Source organism: Carlito syrichta, unplaced genomic scaffold, assembly GCF_000164805.1.
Source record: "Carlito syrichta isolate Samal-C Ts95f unplaced genomic scaffold, Tarsius_syrichta-2.0.1 Scaffold316039, whole genome shotgun sequence".
Classification (NCBI taxonomy): domain Eukaryota; kingdom Metazoa; phylum Chordata; class Mammalia; order Primates; family Tarsiidae; genus Carlito; species Carlito syrichta.
The window spans coordinates 891607-911329 of NW_007260135.1; the positions used below are offsets into that span (position 1 = coordinate 891607).

General features: G+C 43.2%; 1 protein-coding gene and 1 pseudogene across 5 annotated transcripts in view; one reads left to right on the forward strand and one right to left on the reverse strand.

The window, feature by feature from the left end:
- BICD1 (BICD cargo adaptor 1) overlaps window positions 1-19723 on the reverse strand; it is a 286396-nt gene that overhangs the window by 239917 nt on the left and 26756 nt on the right. The window lies entirely within an intron of this gene.
- LOC103276335 lies at window positions 18574-19035 on the forward strand (annotated as a pseudogene). The gene has a single exon (XR_505363.2). The product of XR_505363.2 is annotated as a ubiquitin-like (transcript).

A 19723-nucleotide genomic window follows, 5' to 3' on the forward strand; every position in this document is an offset into this window, starting at 1 on the left:
AAAAAAAAAAAATAAAATATATACTAGTCTCTGTTGACTGCTTGAACTGAAGACGTGTAAAAGTCTCAGGAATTGTGAAGCATCTATCTTTCATCAAAGCCACAAAGAAAGAGAAAAAGGGAAACTGGAGGTAGAGAAGAAAAAGCAGACGTGCAGGCAGAGAGGTAAGGGTTCCTTAACCTCACACTCTACTGGGTACTGTTCACTCCAGGACTCCGTGCTCTGACTCAGCTGCCCTCAGTCTCTGCTCTGCTTCCTTCTGCTGGCTCTGTTGCCACCATGAGTATTTCTGTTCTTTCTCTCTGTGTCTCACAAACTCTCAGAGGGAGGATCTGACCAAGTTTGTTTGATCCTCGCCCAATATGAAACAAACAAAATCTACAGTTATGAGTCCAGGGATGCCTGGGAACATGACCTTCAATGCATCTTGTCTTGCAATAAATACTGTGCAATTTAATGTGCTTGGGTTGGCACGTACATGCCTCCAAGATACTAAGAATGGAAAATGCAAGTGATTGAGACAAAGCTGTACCATAATCCAATAACCATACTGCATACAAGTAATTACCATGTTGCAGCTGGCGGGCAGAGAGGCATGCAGCCAGAGACTCCAAAACAGTCAGAGAGGCTGCAGGGTACAGATTGCCAAGAGAGAAAGAAGTGACTTTCAACTTGTGGAATCTGTGTGAGTTCCATCACTGGCAGCTGCAGTTCTGTATGAGGGACTCTGGTGAACCTGGGAGACTGAACTTCTGTCTGAGAATACGATGTACTGTCTCCTGCTTTGTGCAGAAATTTCTAGCCACATACAACTAAATATTTTTTGGCATCAAGGAAGTCATATCTTTATTTTTTTTTTTTTTTGAGATGGAGTCTCACTCCATCACCCAGGCTGGAGTGCAGTGGCATGCTCACAGTCACCCCAGTGTGTCGACCTGCTGGGCTCCAGCGATCCTTCTGCCTCAGTTTTCCAAGTAGCTAGAACTACAGGCACACGCTACCAAGCCCAGCTAAATTTTTTTTTTTTTTGTAGAGACGAGATCTTGCCAAGTTGCCCGGGTTGGTCTCAAACCCGTGGGCTCAGGCAATCCACTAGACTCGACCTCCCAAAGTTCTGGGATTACAAGCTGAGCCACCAAGCCCGGCCAGGATATCATATCTTTAGGTAGCTGTGACTGTTACCATCTTCCCAACAACTCTATCGCCATCTGTTTTGATGCCTACACAACGACATAGGCCAGTGGCTCCTACATTTTTTTGTGTGTATCTGCTAAAATATGAAGATTTACTAGAACTGCTGAGAAGCACAGTACAGTTTATATTAAAATTACAGGTCAGATGCATTGGCTCAAGCCTGTAATAATCCTAGCACTTTGTGAGGCCGAGGTGAGAGGATCACTTGAGCCCAGGAGTCTGAGATCAGCTTGGGTAGCAGAGTAAAATCTCATCTCTACAAAAAAAAATTAAAAACAATTAGCTGGGCATGGTGGCACATGCCTGCAGTACCAGCTACTGGGGAGGCTGAAGTGAGAGAATAGCTTGAACCCAGGAGGTCGAGGCTACAGTAAGCTATCATTGTACCACTCTACTCCAGGCTGGACAACAGAGCAAAACTGTCTAAAAAATATTAAAAGGAAGGGCTAGAATGAAAATTATGAGGAAATGCTCAGGCAGAAGAAAGTCAGTGAATTTACCATGAGACTTGTGTGTGTCTATACCAGTGGAAGAGGTCTCTCTAATATACAATAGCTTGCATATTTTTATCTATTTTATAAGTTACCAGAGTGAGATATCACACCCTCACCACGGTCATGGACCAACCCAAGGCCCCCATGTCAGCTGTGCAGGTCTATATTGTATAGCTTTAGGGGTACCATTTCCATCACTACTCCCCAAAGTTATGAAACACAGCAGTCCTGAAAATTACCTGCCACAGCATGGGAAAACAAGTACATGAACTCACAGATGTTAACGAGCAATGCGTGAGTGCATTTGTACAGCTAAAGAGAAGCATTTTACCCAGGTGTCCTTTACAACATCAGTCTCTTGGCTCAGCAAAGCCCAGTTCTTTTCATACCTATCTTCACCCACTTGGCTCTCTGAATTGATTAGACATCTCCTAGGATCTTCATGTTTGCACAAAGCAAGCCCAAGGTAAATTTTCAAGGTCAGGTGGAAAATATATACTTTATTTTTCTTATTTCCCTAGATAAAACTATCAGACAGGCAGTAATGATTGACCAGCACTGCTCTGTCTGAATATTCGTGTTCCCAGCCGGGCTCGGTGGCTCAGCCTGTAATCCCGCGCTTATGGGAGGCCGAGGTGAATGAACTGCCTGAGCCTGTGAGTTCGAGACCCACCTGGGCAACTTGGTGAGACCTCATCTCTACAATAAATCAAAAATGAGCCGGGTGTGGTAACACACGCCTGTAGTTCCAGCTACTTGGAAGGCTGAGGCAGAAGGATCGTCGGAGCCCAGCAGGTCGAGGCTGCAGTGGCCAGGAATGGCCACTGCACTCCAGTCTGGGTGACAGAGTGAGACTCCAACTCAAAAAATATATATATATATATTCGTGTTCCCAAACAATTTTATGCTGGAAATCTAATACCCAGTGTGATAGTACTAAGAGTGTGATGGATGGCTGGGTGCAGTGGCTCACACCTGTAATCCCAGTACTTTGGGAGGCCAAGGCCAGAGGACCACTTCAGCCCAGGAGTTTGGGACCTACCTAAGCAGCATAGCAAGGCCCCCATCTCTACAAGAAAAATTTTTTTTAAATTAGCTGGATGTGGAGACACATGCCTGTAGTTCCAGCTGCTCAGGAGGTTGAGGTGGAAGTTGCACCTGAGCCTAGGAGGTCAAAGCTGCAGTGAACCATGAGAGTGCCACTGCACTTTGGCCCGGGCAACAGAGTGAGATCCCCAACTCAAAAAAATAAAGCCAGGCTCGGTGGCTCAGCCTGTAATCCCGCGCCTTTGGGAGGCTGAGGTGATTGGATTGCCTGAGCCCGTGGGTTCGAGACCCGCCTGGGCAGCGAGACCTCATCTCTACAATAAATCAAAATTCAGTCGGGCATGGTAGCGCATGCCTGTAATTCCGGCTCTTGGAAGGTTGAGGCGGAAGGATCACCGGAGCCCAGCAGGTCGAGGCTGCGGTGGCCGGGAGCAGCCACTGCACTCCAGTCTGGGTGACAGAGTGAGACTCCAACTCAAAAAAAAAATAAAAAAACCAAATATGATAGCATTAGAAGTATTAGGGATCTGCCCTCATGAACAGGATTAATGCCTTTATAAAAGAGGCTTAAAGGACCCTGGTGACTCCTTCTACAATGTATAGACGCAGCGAGAAGCAGAGAGCAATCCCTCACCCGACACAGAATCTGCTGGTGTCTTGATCTTGGACTTCTCAGCCTTCAGAGCAGTACACAAGAAATGTATGCTATTTACAAAAGCCCCAGTCTAAAGTGTTTTGTTATAGCAGCCAAATAGACTAAAACAGGCTCTTTCAGGTAATCCCAAACTGTTATTCTCTTTTCTTAGGACCACATGACCAGAATTATCCCAAGTCAGACAGAGTTAATGTTTTGCCTTAATCTTTGTTTTGCATCTTTTAAACTCCAATGCTAATCTTCTTTGTCTTGGTTCACTAAGATATCCATAGTCCCAACTTTATTGTTCGACATTTTAGAACATTTTTCTGGCAATGTTTCTTAGACAAAGCAAACATATTTTGCAACATGAAGCAATAAATATTTCATGACTTCAAAAAATATGTTTTTTCTTATATTACACACAAAAATATATAAAAGGCAAGTTGAATTATTACACTGCAAGTAATTTACAAAGTTTATGAATGATTAAGTTACATGCAACATGTAAAAGCATACAGCATAATTAACATTATCATTTTTAAGAGACCAATCTATCATCGCAGAGAAAAATCTACATCAATGACCAACACTGATCCCAATATTACCTAAGATCTCCATTTAACATGTTTGAGGTTTTTGTTGTTGTTGCTGATGTTTTGAGTCAGGGTCTTGCTCTGTTGCCCAGCTAGAGTGCAGTGGCACCATGTCAACAATCACAACTCACGGCAGGCTCAACCTCCTGTGCTCAGGCAATCTATCCATCTCAGCATTCCAAGGTATAGCTGGGACTATAGGCATGTACCACCATGCCCAGCTAATATTTTTATTTTTACTTTTTATAGAAACGAGGTCTTGCTATATTGCCGGCTGGTCTCAAACTCCTGGCCTCAAGCAATCCACCCATCTCCGCCACCCAAAGTGCTGGGATTACAGGCATGAGCCACTGCATCTAGCCTTTTAATACATGTTTAAAGGAGCATCAGTTCCCTATTCAGAGGATGAGGCTGTGCAGAAATGACCTGTCCCATGTAGTTGAGCACAGAGAGACCTAGTGCAGTATGGAAGCAATGTATGAAATGCTTACAAATGACCAATTATTCACTGCACATTAGATAATATCTGCTTCGTACTTTTACAATTACAGACACATTAAATGCTATCATTTAAAAAAAAAAAAAAACAGCAACCTGTCAAAGTTCCCAGTGGAAGGCCACATGGTCACACAAAGGGGTTTCATTAGGAAAGCTCCAGCCTGCCTGCCTGCCAGGTGGCCTTAGCAGGGAACATAACTTTTGGTGAATTTGACATGATTCATGTCATGATTCACAGACTGGGAAACTTTATTCCATTCCAGACTCATTCGGGCTCCAGGATGCTCTTGCATGTGAATTAAACCCACAGGAGACTGATGCACAAAACTGGAGTAGACATTTATTTTACAGCAAGAATTATATAACTGCCAAGAGGTCAGAGAAGGACACTGGGAAAATCACGTTCTCTCCTCAAAGGCAGGTTGTCCAGCAAGTCGGTTTACCAGGAGCCTGCTGGGGGAGCATGGATTCAGTATGACATTCGCTTGCTTCTAATGTAATTGCATCAGGCCCTGAAAACCTAGTTTGTCTGTCTCCAAAACACAGGGCCGTCAGAACTAGCCACTGCAGGGCCCGGTGGGGTACCCACCCCTTCTTAGTAATTGGGTGGACACAGCCAACATTTGCTTCTCAGATTTTTTCTTTTCTTTTTTTTTTTTTTTTTGAGTTGGAGTCTCACTCTGTCGCCCAGACTGGAGTGCAGTGGCCGCTCCCGGCCACCGCAGCCTCGACCTGCTGGGCTCCGGCGATCCTTCCGCCTCAGCCTTCCAAGTAGCCAGAATTACAGGCATGCACTACCACGCCCGGCTGATTTTTTGATTTATTGTAGAGATGAGGTCTCGCTGCCCAGGTGGGTCTCGAACCCACAGGTTCAGGCAATCCACTCACCTCAGCCTCCCAAAGGCGCAGGATTACAGGCTGAGCCACCGAGCCCAGCTGCTTCTCAGATTTTTTCTTCTCTGCTTCCCTTTTTAAACAATTCCACTTCTAATTACTCCAGTCTTAATAAAGATACTAATATTCTTCTTAAAATGACTGTACAGTGGCTGAGCACAGTGGCTCACACTTGTAATCCTAGTCCTTTGGGAGGCCAAGGTGGGAGGATCGCTTGAGGCCAGGAGTTCAAGACCAGCTGGGCAACATAGAGAGACCTTGTCTCTACAAAACATGATTTTAAAAAATTAGTCAGGCATGGTGGCGCACACCTATAGTCCTAGCTACTCAGGAGGCTGAGGTCGGAGGATCACTGGAGCCCAGGAGTCCAAGGCTGCAGTTAGCTATTATTGCGCCACTGAATTCCAGTCTGGGCACAGAGCGAGAGACCTTCTCTAATTTTTTTTTTTTTTTTTTTTTGAGTTGGAGTCTCACTCTGTCGCCCAGACTGGAGTGCAGTGGCCGCTGCCGGCCACCGCAGCCTCGACCTGCCGGGTTCCAGCGATCCTTCCGCCTCAACTTTCCGAGTAGCCGGAATTACAGGCATGCGCTACCACGCCCGACTGATTTTTTGATTTATTGTAGAGATGAGGCCTCGCCTGCCCAGGCGGGTCTCGAACCCGCGGGCTCAGGCAATCCACTCACCTCAGCCTCCCAAAGGCGCGGGATTACAGGCTGAGCCACCGAGCTCGGCTTCTAATTTTTTTTTAAAAAGAGTACTGTATAGTTAAAACTGGCTGACCTAGAGCCATTTTGTCTTTTTGAGAGTTTCGATCTCTACTCTGGCCCTTTAAGTGTTTATTTTAATCCTTATAAGTCCACAGAAGACACTTCACTGTCACAACTGTATATTTACTGCCTGTAGTAGCTAAGTTCTTGTGTACTTATTTACATTTCTAGAAAACTTGAAAAAGCTATTAAAATTATCAACACAGGCGCAATGACTCACACCTGTAATCACAGGACTTGGGAGGCTGAGACGGGAGGACTGATTGAGGCCAGGAGTTCAAGATCAGCCTAAGCAACCTAGAGAGACCCTGTCTCTTTAAAACATCAAAATAAATCAGCCAGGTATGGTGGCATGCCCCTGTAGTCCCAGCTATTTGGGATGCAGAGGCACAAGGATCACCTGAGCCCAGGAGGTCGAGGCTGCCATCAGCCATGAGTGTCGTGATAACTGCACTCCAGCCTGGGCGACAGCGTGAGATCTCAACTCAAAAAAGAAAAAAAACTGAATGAGCTGTGAAGTGAAAGATGTACTTGAATGGTTTTAATCACCGGTCATTTAACCTTAAATAGCTTAGAAATTCTTCTTGGTGTATCTTGATAACAAGAATGAGGTATAACAGTCTACTCATTCATTAAACATCCAAAATGATGACTAAGGAAAGAATACCACCCCTAACCGATCTTCCCAAAAGATGAGCTGTGAACTTCAGAACTCGGAGGTCTCTGTTCTTCTGCCTCTGAATCCCCCAATCCAGCTGCTTCCTGGTCCGAGCCCTACTTGGCCTCTTGGCAGCATAGGTGTCTCTGGTTCTTGAAAGCTCCCCACGCTGGCTCCCATGTGCCACTCTCTGATCCTCTGACCGAGCTTCTGGCTCTCACTAAGTGCTCTTCCTCTGCCTGCCCTGAGGGGTTGGTGCTCCTCAGACCCCCTCCACTTCTCTCCCATGCTGGGCTGCTCCAGCTCATTCACTCCGGCAACTTCAAGAACGACTCACGTACAGTGGCTTGAAACCAGACAAGGTGCATCGCCAGAGCAAACTGTGTTACTGGTTCCTTGCAGTTTGTTTTATTGCTTTTTCATGAGTCACTCCTGAGAGTCAGAAGTGTATTTGCACCTGCCTACTCAGTACCTCCACTTTGATGCGAATTCCTTTAATTTCATCCATGCAAAACTTTTTTTTTTTAATCTCAAATATTTTATCCCATGATCTCTATTTGAGTTCATGGTGTCACCATCCACTTGCTCTCCCAAGCTGAAACGTGAGAAGCCATCACAGATGTGAGGCACTATTGGCCTCAAATTATATATATATTATACATATATAAATTTTTCCTGAATGATTTGAGAGTATGTAGCATACCTGATGTCCCATTACTCCTGGAATGATGTATTGATTTATTGACTTGGGGTCTCATTCTGTCCCCCAGTTTGGAGTGCAATGGCACGAACAAGGCTCACCACAGCCTCCAACTCCTGGGCTCAATCAATTCTCCTGCCTCAGCCTCCCAAGTAGCTGGAACTACAACCATGGCCAGGTAATTTTTTGAATTTTTGTAGAGATAAGGTCTCACTATGTTGCCCAAGTTGACCTTGAACTTCTGGGCTCAAACAACCTTGCCTGGGCTCAAGCAATCTCCCAAAGTGCTGGGATTACAGCTGCAAGCCACCATGCCCAGTCCACTACAGTCAGTATATAACAGTGACTATGTAACAGTGATTTTTAATAATGTACAAGAAAAAACTTCAAGGTCAGCTACTCTATGAACCTGAAAAATAACAATTTATGCTGATGGTAAAATTAGGAAGAAAAGTGAAAGGGAAGATTGAATTGATTATAAGCAAACATTTATTCGTATGTGCATGTCATGTATGGTTATAAATATGGAAATCTGATTCATTCTGTTTTTTCCATGCAACTCTAAGTTTTATGAGGGCAGGACCCTTATCTGTTTTGCTCCTTGTTATAAGCCTAGCACCTAGCAGTGTCTCACATATAGGAGGTGTTCGGTAAACACTGCTGGGTACATACTTGCTAAAAACAATGAGCTGAAAACACAATTGATTTCTACTTCGATTTGTCTATCAATACCTAAGTATACTTACAGAATGCCAATAGACAATATTAGTCTGACACAACCACAAAAACTTGTAAAAGTCTAGTGGAACAAATACAACTTTCTCAGCTTATGTGTGGAATCTTCAGTCTATCATTTGGCCAGAAATTTATCTATCTCACTAGATCAAGGATTCTGATTATGATAATGACTTTCACCTTAGCAAAAATAAAACTGGTTTTGAGGACAATTTATTGTTTTTATTATTATTATTATTATTATTATTTTAGAGTCGGAGTCTCATTCTGTCACCCAGGTTGGAGTACAGTGGCAAACTCACAGCCACCGCAGCCTCGACCTGCTGAGCTCAGGCAATCCTTCCGCCTCAGCCTTCCAAGTAGCTGGGATTACAATCACACGCCACCACATCCAGCTAATTTTTTGATTTATTGTAGAGTTGAGGTCTCACCAAGTTGCCCAGGCTGGTCTCAAATTCGTGGGCTCAGGCAATCCTCTCACCTTGGCCTCCCAAAGTGTTGTGATTATAGGCGTGAGCCACCACGCCTGGCTGACAATTTCTTTTTTTTTTTTTTTTTGAGTTGGAGTCTCACTCTGTCACCCAGACTGGAGTGCAGTAGCCGCTCCTGGCCACCGCAGCCTCGACCTGCTGGGCTCCGGCGATCCTTCCGCCTCAGCCTTCCAAGTAGCTGGAACTACAGCTGCACGCTACCACGCCTGGCTAATTTTTGATTTGTTGTGGAGATGAGATCTAGTCAAGTTGCCCAGGCAGGTCTCGAACCCGCGGGCTCAGGCAATCCACTCACCTCAGCCTCCCAAAGTGGTGGGATTACAGACTGAGCCACCGAGCCCGGCCCGACAATTTCTTATTTTTAAAGTCCCTTCCAAAGATTAAACACATCTAAAATTTCCTGGACATCATCTGATCAGGAAGTTATGAGACAAGCAGAGAGGTCTAATCAAGATCACGGGACTAAAACAAAAAAAAAAAGAGAGAGAAAGGAAGCGAATTGAAAGCATTCCACCCAAACAGCCACCAATGGAGACGATGGTTTCCAACTTACTATGACCAAAGATGACAATTCAGACTGGATAAATATTCTGTAAATCATGTATGTACAGCTGGGTTCAGTGGCTCTGCCTGTAATTCCGCGCTTTGGGAGGCTGAGGTGAGTGGATTGCCTGAGCTCGCGGGTTCGAGACCCGCCTGGGCAACTTGGCGAGACCTCATCTCTACAATATATCAAAAAATCAGCCGGGCGTGGTAGCGGACGCCTGTAATTCCGGCTACTCGGAAGGCTGAGGCGGAAGGACCGCCGGAGCCCAGCAGGTCGAGGCTGCGGTGGCCGGCAGCGGCCACTGCACTCCAGTCTGGGCGACAGAGTGAGACTCTAACTAAAAAAAAAATCATGTATATACAAGAATGAGTATTTCCATCTATAACTGTATTGTTATGATATATAAATACAGACAAAATAGAAATCTGCTATCTTCTGGAATTTCACCCTAAGTCTTTTTCCTTAAAACCCTGCCTTTATAGAAATAATATTCACTCCAGACTTCAACAACAACAAAAAAAACTTCCTTTCCGTAACCGCTGAAATCTATCAAATTGATCCTCTAAAATTAAGCTCAAAAGCTGCTATTTCCTTGTAGAGTTACTGGCTCTCTCTGTTCCAAATGCAATCTGCATATTATCATGTGTTATAATAATGTATTACCATTATTTTTGTGTCTCCCCTTCCTTCCCTCTGTCAAGACCAGGAGCTACTTAAAAATTTTCAGGCATTCCTGTGTAATAAACTGGGCTTCACATAGTTATTGGTACAATGTGAAGCCCATTGATACTCAATAAACCACAAGTCAAAAGAAAGAAGAAACGGGATTTGGGAACATGAGCACAGGATTTTGGTAGCAAAGATAAAGCCTTTCATTCCTCCTACTTTGCACCATTCTATCTTCTCCTCTACCATGTTTTGTCACATCTCCTTCATTATCTTGTGTCAGAGAGCCTCCCGCACGGTCTCAGTGAGGTGTCGCTGTGGACACTGAATGGATGGACTTAACATTACAGCTTTACTAACATTATTTTACTTCTTCCTGCCTTCCTTACTCTTCTCCTTATTAGAAACAAAGACCACAACATTGGAGGAGTCCAATACAAAGCACTAAAATATGTAAAGATGATACATGCATAGTGGCATTGATTAAAACATTGACATGAACTAAAGAATATTGCTTCCAAGAAACTTCAGTCTCCTTCGCCAGGCACAGTGGCTCACACCTGCAATCCCAGCACTTTGGGAGATGAAGGCAAGAGGACTGCCTGAGCCTAGGGGTTCGAGACCAACCTGGGCAACTTAGCGAGACCTCGTCTCTGCAATAAATCAAAAAATTAGCCGGGTGTGGTGGCACACACCTGCAGTTTCAGCTTCTTGGAAGGCTGAGGTGGAATGATCGCCTGAACCCAGCCCATCAAGGCTGCGGTGACCATGAGCGTGCCGCTGCACTCCAGTCTGAAAAACAGAGCGACTTCAACTAAAAGAAAAGCAAAACCAACAAGAAAAGAAACAAAACTCAGATCTCCTTCTATGCCTAAGTATACACATATTTTATTTCTTTCCTTTCCTTTCCTTTTCTTCTTCTTCTTTTTTTTTTAATAGAGGCAAGATCTTGCTATGCTGTCTGGGCTGGTCTTGAACTCCCAGCCTCAAGCAATCCTCCTGCCTTGCCCTCCCAAAGTGCTGGGATTACAGCCATCATGCCGGGCCTATACCTAAGTATATTATTCAACCATGGGGAAAGAGCCAGCTATTTCCTGGTAAGAGACAATACTTCTCAACCCCTCCCCCGTATACAAATGCCACTGGTATCTGTCCATCAGAGTAAATGAATGACTTTGTATTTGAACATAGACAGGGAAGCTCTGAGCTCTGGGGTGACCAATAACGCAGTTTTATTTTCCCATGAGGCTAGCAGAAAATTAAGGGAGAGAAGGGGATTCTGAGTAGACTGGATTAATATTTGAATCTTAATCTTCATGAAGGAAACAGGAACTTAACATGCTACATAAAACGTTTCAGTAGATAATAGATTTTTTTTGACACTGTTATGCAAGTAGATAGTATATTAACCTGCCTGGATTAATGAAAGCAATTACCAAGTGCTGTTTCGGTAAGTGGAATACTTTTGCTATATTTCAATTTTTGGTAATCCTTCATTTAGCTCAGATGAAGCCAAGAGCTATTTGACAGAATGTTTCTTGTATATAAGAAGGTATGTTTTGCTGGTTTAAGCCACAATGTTTGGTATCCACACCTACACCCATGAATTTATGCCTTTTGCACACTCATTACTTAAGCAAAAGCATTTTTCGGGGGGGAAGGGAGATATCTTAGATTTTGCTAGCAAAAAAAAAAAAAAGCCACTGTCCTATTGTGATACGCTACTATTCACCTTGGGAAGAATAATTTATGAACTCAAGCCTCTACATATGCAATTTAATTACTGTAGATTCAAAGATGGTCTCAACTATATTTACATTTAAAGTTATGAATGGCTGGGCATGGTGGCTCATGCCTGTAATCCCAGCACTTTGGAAGGCTGAGACAGGAGGACGGCTTAAGCCCAGGAGTTCAAGACCAGCCTAAGCAACATAATGAGCCCTTATGTTTACAAAAAAAAAAAAAAAAATAGCCAGGCGTGGGTGGCACATGCCTGTAGTTTCAGTTACTTGGGAGGTTGAGACAGGAGGATCACTTGAGACCAGGAGGTCGAGGCTGCAGTGAACAGGGATCATGCGATAGCACTCCAACCTCGGTCTCAAAATAAATAAATAAAGTTATTAAGAATGAGAGGAACACTCATTCTATGACACAAAATGAGGTGTGGCCAATCAAGAAAAAACATTTTTAAGGAAAAAAATAAAGCTATGAAGGACTAAAAAAGTAACTATGAGGCCGGGCATGGTGGCTCATGCCTATAATTCCAGCACTTTGGAAGGTCGAGGTGAGAGGATTACCTGAGCCCACGGGTTTGAGACCAGCCTGGGCAACTTGGCGAGACTTTTTCTCTACAATAAATAAAAAAATTAGCTGGATGTGGTGGCGCATGCCTGTGGTTCCAGCTATTTTCCTGGAAGGCTGAGGCGGAAGGATCACCTGAGCCCAGCAGATCGAGGTTGCGGTGGCCGTGAGCATTACACTGCACTCCAACCTGGGCGACACGGTTCAGCCTGGAAGACTCTAATTTTTAAAAAAGAAGTAACTATGAAAGACAACTTCTGTCTTCCTTCTCTACCCTTTCCATCACCCCTACCCTTATACCTATCTTTACATATAAGACCTCAGGGCAGGGAAGAATTTTTTTTTTTTTTGAGTTGGAGTCTTACTCTGTTGTCCTGGCTGGAGTGCGGTGGCATACATGCTCACGGCCACCACCGCCTTGACCTGCTGGGCTCAAATTGATCCTTCTGCTTCAGTCTTCCAAGTAGCTGGAACTATAGGCATATGCCACCATGCCCAGCTAATTTTTTGATTTATTGTAGACATGAGGTCTTGCCATGTTGCCCAGACTGGTCTCAGGCAGTCCTCTCGCTTTGGCCTCCCAAAGTGCTGGGATTACAGGCATCCGCCACTGTGCCCAACCAATATCATTTGTTGAACTGTGCATTCACGGTTGTGCGCTTTTTCTCGGTATATAAATTTCACAGTTTAAGATTATTTTTAAAAGGTTATACCAATACATAAAACTATATATTCTGGTAACAAAACAGAGGCAGATAGACAAAGGACAAACAAAAAATATAATCAGGAGGTAACAAGTGCTATGAAGACAAAGCAGGGTAAGGGGAATGGATGGAATAGAGATAACTATTTAACAGCCTGTAGAATCAGTTTTCTCCATAGTTAAGTCTGGTGTAATGCTGCTGTGGACACAGCAAAGGCAATGGAAATTGAGTGCACAATGAAATTTCAAATTACGTTGCATGCAAAGTTTCACAAAATCAACAAAAGATGGCTCCAACAATATACAAAATCCCTGGAAGGTAAAGCTCCAGCAGCATTAGACAGTTAACAATTGATAAAAAAAAAAATAAGAAAGCCTGTCTATATTTCAGGGGCTTCATGAGAGGGTACTCTTGATGGCTTTTTTTTCCAATTCAGCCGCAGCAGCAACGATCACCCAATGACGTATTTTTTAAAGCTTGAAAAATAATAAAACCCTCAAATATGGTCTGAGATAGCTTTGTAAGAATGCTTCAAGAGTCATATGTAAAGAGATGGCTGTTGTTTTTCTATTTAAAAAGGCACATTAAGCCGGGCTTGGTGGCTCAGCCTGTAATCCCACGCCTTTGGGAGGCTGAGGGGAGTGGATTGCCTGAACCCGCGGGTTCGAGACCCGCCTGGGCAACTTGGCGAGACCTCATCTCTACAATAAATCAAAAATTAGCCGGGCATGGTAGCACGCGCCTGTAGTTCCAGCTACTTGGAAGGCTGAGGCAGAAGGATCACCAGAGCCCAGCAGGTCGAGGCTGCGGTGGCCGGGAGCGGCCACTGCACTCCAGTCTGGGTGACAGAGTGAGACTCCAACTCAAAAAAGATAAATAAATAAAAAGGCACATTACAGTCATACCATAAACGTGTGACCCCCCTAGCATGCTGTCTGCATGGGGGCAGGGTTGGTGACCTCCTGTGCTATTTGTACAAATAAAGCGGAGGCAGGATTTGTTAAATAAATTAATTAATTTAACTTAATAAAACTATGATTTAGTTCACATGGTCAACAAACACTTGTTGATCACCTACTATGTGCCCTGGGGAGAGAGAAAAACAAATGAGACAAGAATCACTGACTCAAGAAGCTTACAAGAAATGAGAAAGTTAAAAAGGTGTACGGGATTCTGTGGTCAGTGCTATTCCAAAAGTGTGTCGAAGGAGGGGTCTCTAAATCAGATTTCTTATGGAACATTATAAATGCAGAACTTTGCTGGGCACAGTATTCACGTCTGTAATTTTAGCACTTAAGGAGGCCAAAACAGGAGGATCACTTGAGGCCAGCAGTTGGAGATCAGGTTGGGCAACACAGTAAGACTTCATCTCTACAAAACAATAAGAAACTAGCCAGGCATGGTGGTGTACACCTATAGTCCCAGCTACTCAGGAGGCTGAGGCAGAAGGATCACCTGAGCCCAGGAAGTCGAAGCTGTGGTAAGCCATGATCATGTCACTGCACTCCAGCCTGGGTGACAGACTGAGACCCCAACTCAAAAAAAAAAAGAAATACAGATTTTTGTTTTTGCCATATTTTTCATATACTTTTAGCTTAATAACACCCAACAAATTGGTTAAAGGCAGGCATTAGGATAAAAATAAATCCAAAATATAAATTCTGAATAAGCTATAAGGCCTTGAATAATTCCACTTTCTTAATTTTAAGTCAGTATTTTATAAAGCAGGAGTACACTGAAACACTGTCCTATTCGAATTATAAATCTTCACTTTAAAACAAGGCCGGGCGTGGTGGCTCACGCCTGTAATCCCAGCACTTGAGGAGACAGAGGTGAGAGGATTGCCTGAGCCCAGGAGTTCAAGACCAGCCTGGGCAATTTGGCGAGAACTTGTCTCTACAACAAATCAAAAAATTAGCTGGGCATGGTGGTGCACACCTGTAGTTCCAGCTGAGGCAAAAGGATCACTTGAGTTCAGCAGGTGGAGGCTGCGATGCCTATGAACGTGCCACTGCACTCCAGCCTGGATGACAGAGTGAGACGCCAACTCAAAAAAAAAAATTCAGCAGATGGAGCACCTTATGTTCACAGAAGGAAAGCCAGGGCTCAGAAAAGGCAACCACTCAGCCAAGAGAAAGATGCAAAACAAAACCATGGTTCTGAAATTTCATGCCCTCAAAGGGTTAACAGATGACTGAATCTAAGAGCTTTGCACAGAATTAGATGGTAAATAATGCAAAGTTCTACAAGGTGTTCTCCCTTCCAGGTCATGCAAGCATATAAGATTTCAAGCCACTGAAAAATGTCAAGTTTCCAATCACAGAATTTAAGTCACCACGTTTCCTCTGGTATATACCATACTGTTGATGTGGTTATTGTCTGTTTTCTTTTTTAAGTTCTGCTTTTTTAAATGCCAGAACTTAAGTATGTTCCAGGAACACTGTGAGAATGAGGAGATATTAGTAACATCTTATTCATATGAAGAAAGTAAACCCAACATTCCGTTTTTTGTTTGAAGACATGCTTCTTTTATAAACATACAATCAAATAAAGTCTGCTTAGAAAATAAAAAGACCTCAGGAGGAATCTTATATCCTGTAAAGTGACCAAGAGGTAGAATTTGCATGCAGAAAAGCAGCATGTATATTCACTTCATAAACCTATATGACAGTGGGCCAGGCTCGGTGGCTCAACCTGTAATCCAAAGCACTTTGGGAGGCCGAGGTGAATGAACTGCCTGAGCCCTTGGATTTGAGACCCAACCGGGCAACTTGGCGAGACCTCGTCTCTACAATAAATCAAAAAGTAACCGGGCGTGGTAGTGCACACCTGTAATTCCGGCTACTCGGAAGGCTGAGGTGGACGGATCACCGGAGCCCAGCAGGTCGACACTGGGTGGCCATGAGTGTGCCACTGCACTCCAGCCAGGGTGACAGAGTGAGACTCCAACTCAAAACAAACAAACAAAAAAAAACTATATGAGAGTAATAGCTTGGTCCTTCTTTATAAGTCTGTATTATAGTTGAATTTCCATTTTCTTTAAAAAATCATATCAATAGAATTTACTCAGTGCTATTATTTATCAACTGTTACAACTTCTTAATTTGGGAGGCTAATGATCTGGGTTGTGCCCTAGTCAATTTGGTTGCTATAGTGACTGCTTTAACAACTTCCAGTGACCTTTGCTGCTGAAAAGGTTTCAGTGCACCATCCTGGAGTATAAGGAAGGTTTTTTACATGGACTCGCCCTGTTTCTGTAAATTTGTGTTTGTTATTGTCTGAGAATTCTCAAGGCAGTGCTTTTGTGACCCCTCCCCTAATTTGTGTGTGCAGTAGGAGGAAAAAGTCTGAAGCTCTTAAATTAAATCAGAGTTTAATCCCTGTGCCTAAAACTAGATGCTAAGCTGCTTTAGACCTTTTCCTTATCCCTTACACATCAAGGATCAGTCAATACTTGCCGAGTGACTTCCAAATCAGGATAACTTTTACACTAGCATATGGTGGGCATAGAGCTTTTTAAAAATCCTGGTAGTGGGAAACTTGTTGGCATGTATCCATTTTCAGAGTTTTCTAGAAGGTCTTACACCAACTGAGAAGGAGCAGAACCATCTGCCCCTGCATCTAAGATGGATCTCAGCCGTCCTCTGTTCCGTTGCCACCGACTTTGTAGTGGACTTCCTTGCTGGGCTGTAATTAAGTCAGCCGGCAGGAGTCCCTGTATTGAGGGGGCCTTCTCCCTGCTGGAGAAGCACCACTGTCTTTGTGTTACATGCCATGTTATTGTGGAATGGGTAATTTTTTTTCCTGCATGGGTCTTGATATACCAGCAGGATCCTCTGGGTTTCTTCCAAGAAGCACCGAGTTTCCCTGAAAATAAATGGCAGATGAATTCTTTCTCGAGATTATGAAAGATCATTAGATAAAATGCTTTTCTTTTTTTCCTCATGTTCAAAACAATGGTAAATGTTTATAAATTACACTCCCAACGAATTACTTGTTTTACTGGCTTTCTTTGTTCTGGCAAAGATGGATTTATTTTTCCCAAGGTGGAGAGATTTTATAAAAATGTACTATTTTAGAATGCCTAAAAGTCAGGAATACAACATCTTGTGCTTATATAGGCAGCATATATACTAAAAATGGAATGATATAGAGAAGATTAGCACGGCTCCTGTGTAAGGATAAAACGTAAATACGTGAAGCATTCCATGTTTTCATGTTAGGCAAAGGGTACAAAGTTTTGGTTAGACAGGAGGAACACGTTTTGAGATCTATTGCACAGCATGGTAACTGGAGTTAATAATGTATTGTATACTTCAAAATTGCTAAGAGAGTAGATTTTTAATGTTCCCACCACCAAAAAGTATATGAGGTAATGGCCATGTTAACTGACTTGATTTAATCATTCCATATTGTGTATATATACCAAAACATCACATTGCATTCTGTAAATATCTATAATTATTTGTCAATTAAGAAATTAAAAACAACAACAGAGAACACATTTATATAAGCTTCTTACTGTGGTCTAATACAAGAAAGGCTCTAAATGACTGTTGTAAGTGGATTTGAATAGCCTTTCTTCTTTTTTTTTCTTTTCTTTCTTTTTTTTTTTAAGAGACAGGGTCTTGCTATGTTGCCCAGCAAGTAATCCTAAACTCAAATAATCCTCCTGAGTAGCTGGGACTACGAGTTTATGCCATTGTGCCTGGCTCTTCTTCCCTTCCCTTATTCTCACCTCCAGAGAAGCCTGTGTTCCTGGCTCCAGCCAAGTTCCCCTCTGCAAATCCATTTGCCTTCTCCCCTCATCCTGCTCTCCTCCCAACAGTCTACTTATCTGTCTGGTCCCCTTTCCATAGTGAGCGTACTCACTGCATCTTAACCTTTCCCTGGAATATTCTCTCTTTCTCTTCATCCTAGTTTAGTCTCCTGTGAAGTCCTGTATAAAAGACGGTGCCCGTTCTCTCCACCCACACCCCAAATCTCAGAATAGTGACATGTTCTTGTTTGTCTTTCCCTATTGCAGCCTCTAAACCACTGTTCCTTGACCATTGCTTTTACTTTTCCTGAGCATCTAGCCTATTTTGACTGAGTAATTCAAGTGAGAAAGAAGAGACTCTGGGAAAAAGCTAGACAAGAGTCACAAGTGGCCAATTCATCAGCAAATATGTTTATGGTATGATGATTTTACTTGTTTATGAAAACTTACAACTGCGTCCATTAGCTCTTGATTCTGACTACATGACTGAGTACCAAATAGCTCCCAGAATGATGACGCAAGGTGTGGGTATTTAATTTAAGGGTTAAAATAATAGGATTCCATTGGTAAGAAAGATCGTTTCATCATGACACGTCTGGTAAATCAAGTCAAAATAGTCCTCAGTTTTCCAAGAAGTCACTTCACAGTACCTTCATTTCCTGGAAATCTTCCCAGACCTGACCTTTTGAAGTCTGTTACAGCTCCAGGGATGTATTAACAGGAGCAACATATGATTAGAAATGTAAATTATAAAAAGTTCTGGAATTTACCTGTGGTATCAAGTGCCATTGGCCTGTATACACAGGAAATAGAAGTCTACTGCTTTCTTTTTAAAAATGTCCTTGCTTATTGAATAGGTAAATTATGGCGTGCCATACTGTTTAAAATTTTTTAATTATTGCTCTTTCTGTTCAACGAGGCGGCTGGGCTGGTGGGTGGCGGCGGCTGTGCGGACGCAGAGATGCAGATCTTCATGAAGACCCTCACGGGCAAGACAATCACCCTTGAAGTGGAGCCCAGTGACACCATCGAGAATGTCAAAGCTAAAATCCAAGACAAGGAGGGCATTCCACCTGACCAGCAGCGTCTGATATTTGCGGGCAAACAGCTGGAGGATGGCCGCACTCTTTCAGACTACAACATCCAGAAAGAGTCCACCCTGCACCTGGTGCTGCGCCTGCGAGGTGGCATCACTGAGCCTTGCCTCCGCCAGCTCGCCCAGAAGTACAACTGTGACAAGATGATTTGCTGCAAAGTGCTATGCACGCCTGCACCCCCATGCCGTCAACTGCCGCAAGAAGAAGTGTGGGCACACCAACAACCTGTGCCCCAAGAAGAAGGTCAAATAAGGCCCTCACCAGCTCCTCCTGCAAGGCAGCCTCCTGCCTTGGCCCATGGCGTCTGGGGCCTCAATAAAGTTTCCCTTTCGTTGAAAAAAAGTTTTTAATTGTTAATAAGACTGAAAAATATTTGTTCACATTGTATAACATTCAAAATTACTCTTCTGTCAAATTGTCTTTGGGGTTTGCGTCTTTTGCCTTCCCATCAAACTCTATGACGATGACTCCATTGAAAAGAAGTGCTGCAGAAACAAAGATCCGAGTATCACATGTTCTCACTCATATAATGGACCTTGAACATCCAATGTAATACTATAAGAAAATGACTGACAGTACTGGGAAACTATGGGGGGGGAGGGGGATGGGATTAACAGTAGCAAATATCTGTCTGGGGATGGGGAAACACCTCTTATCAACAGGGTGCCTGAATGAAACGTAATTGTACACCTAACCTTAACTGTACCCCACAAAACCATAATAAAAAATATTGATTAATAAAAAAATAAAAATAAAAATATAGTTTGTTGTTAGTGTATAGAACTGATACTGACTTTGTATGCTGAATTTGTATCCTATTTGTTTAATAAATTTATTAGTGCAAAGAAAAAGAAAAGAAAAGAAAAGAAAAGAAAAGAAAAGAAGTGCTGGCCGGGCTTGGTGGCTCAGCCTGTAATCCCAGCAGTTTGGGAGGCTGAGA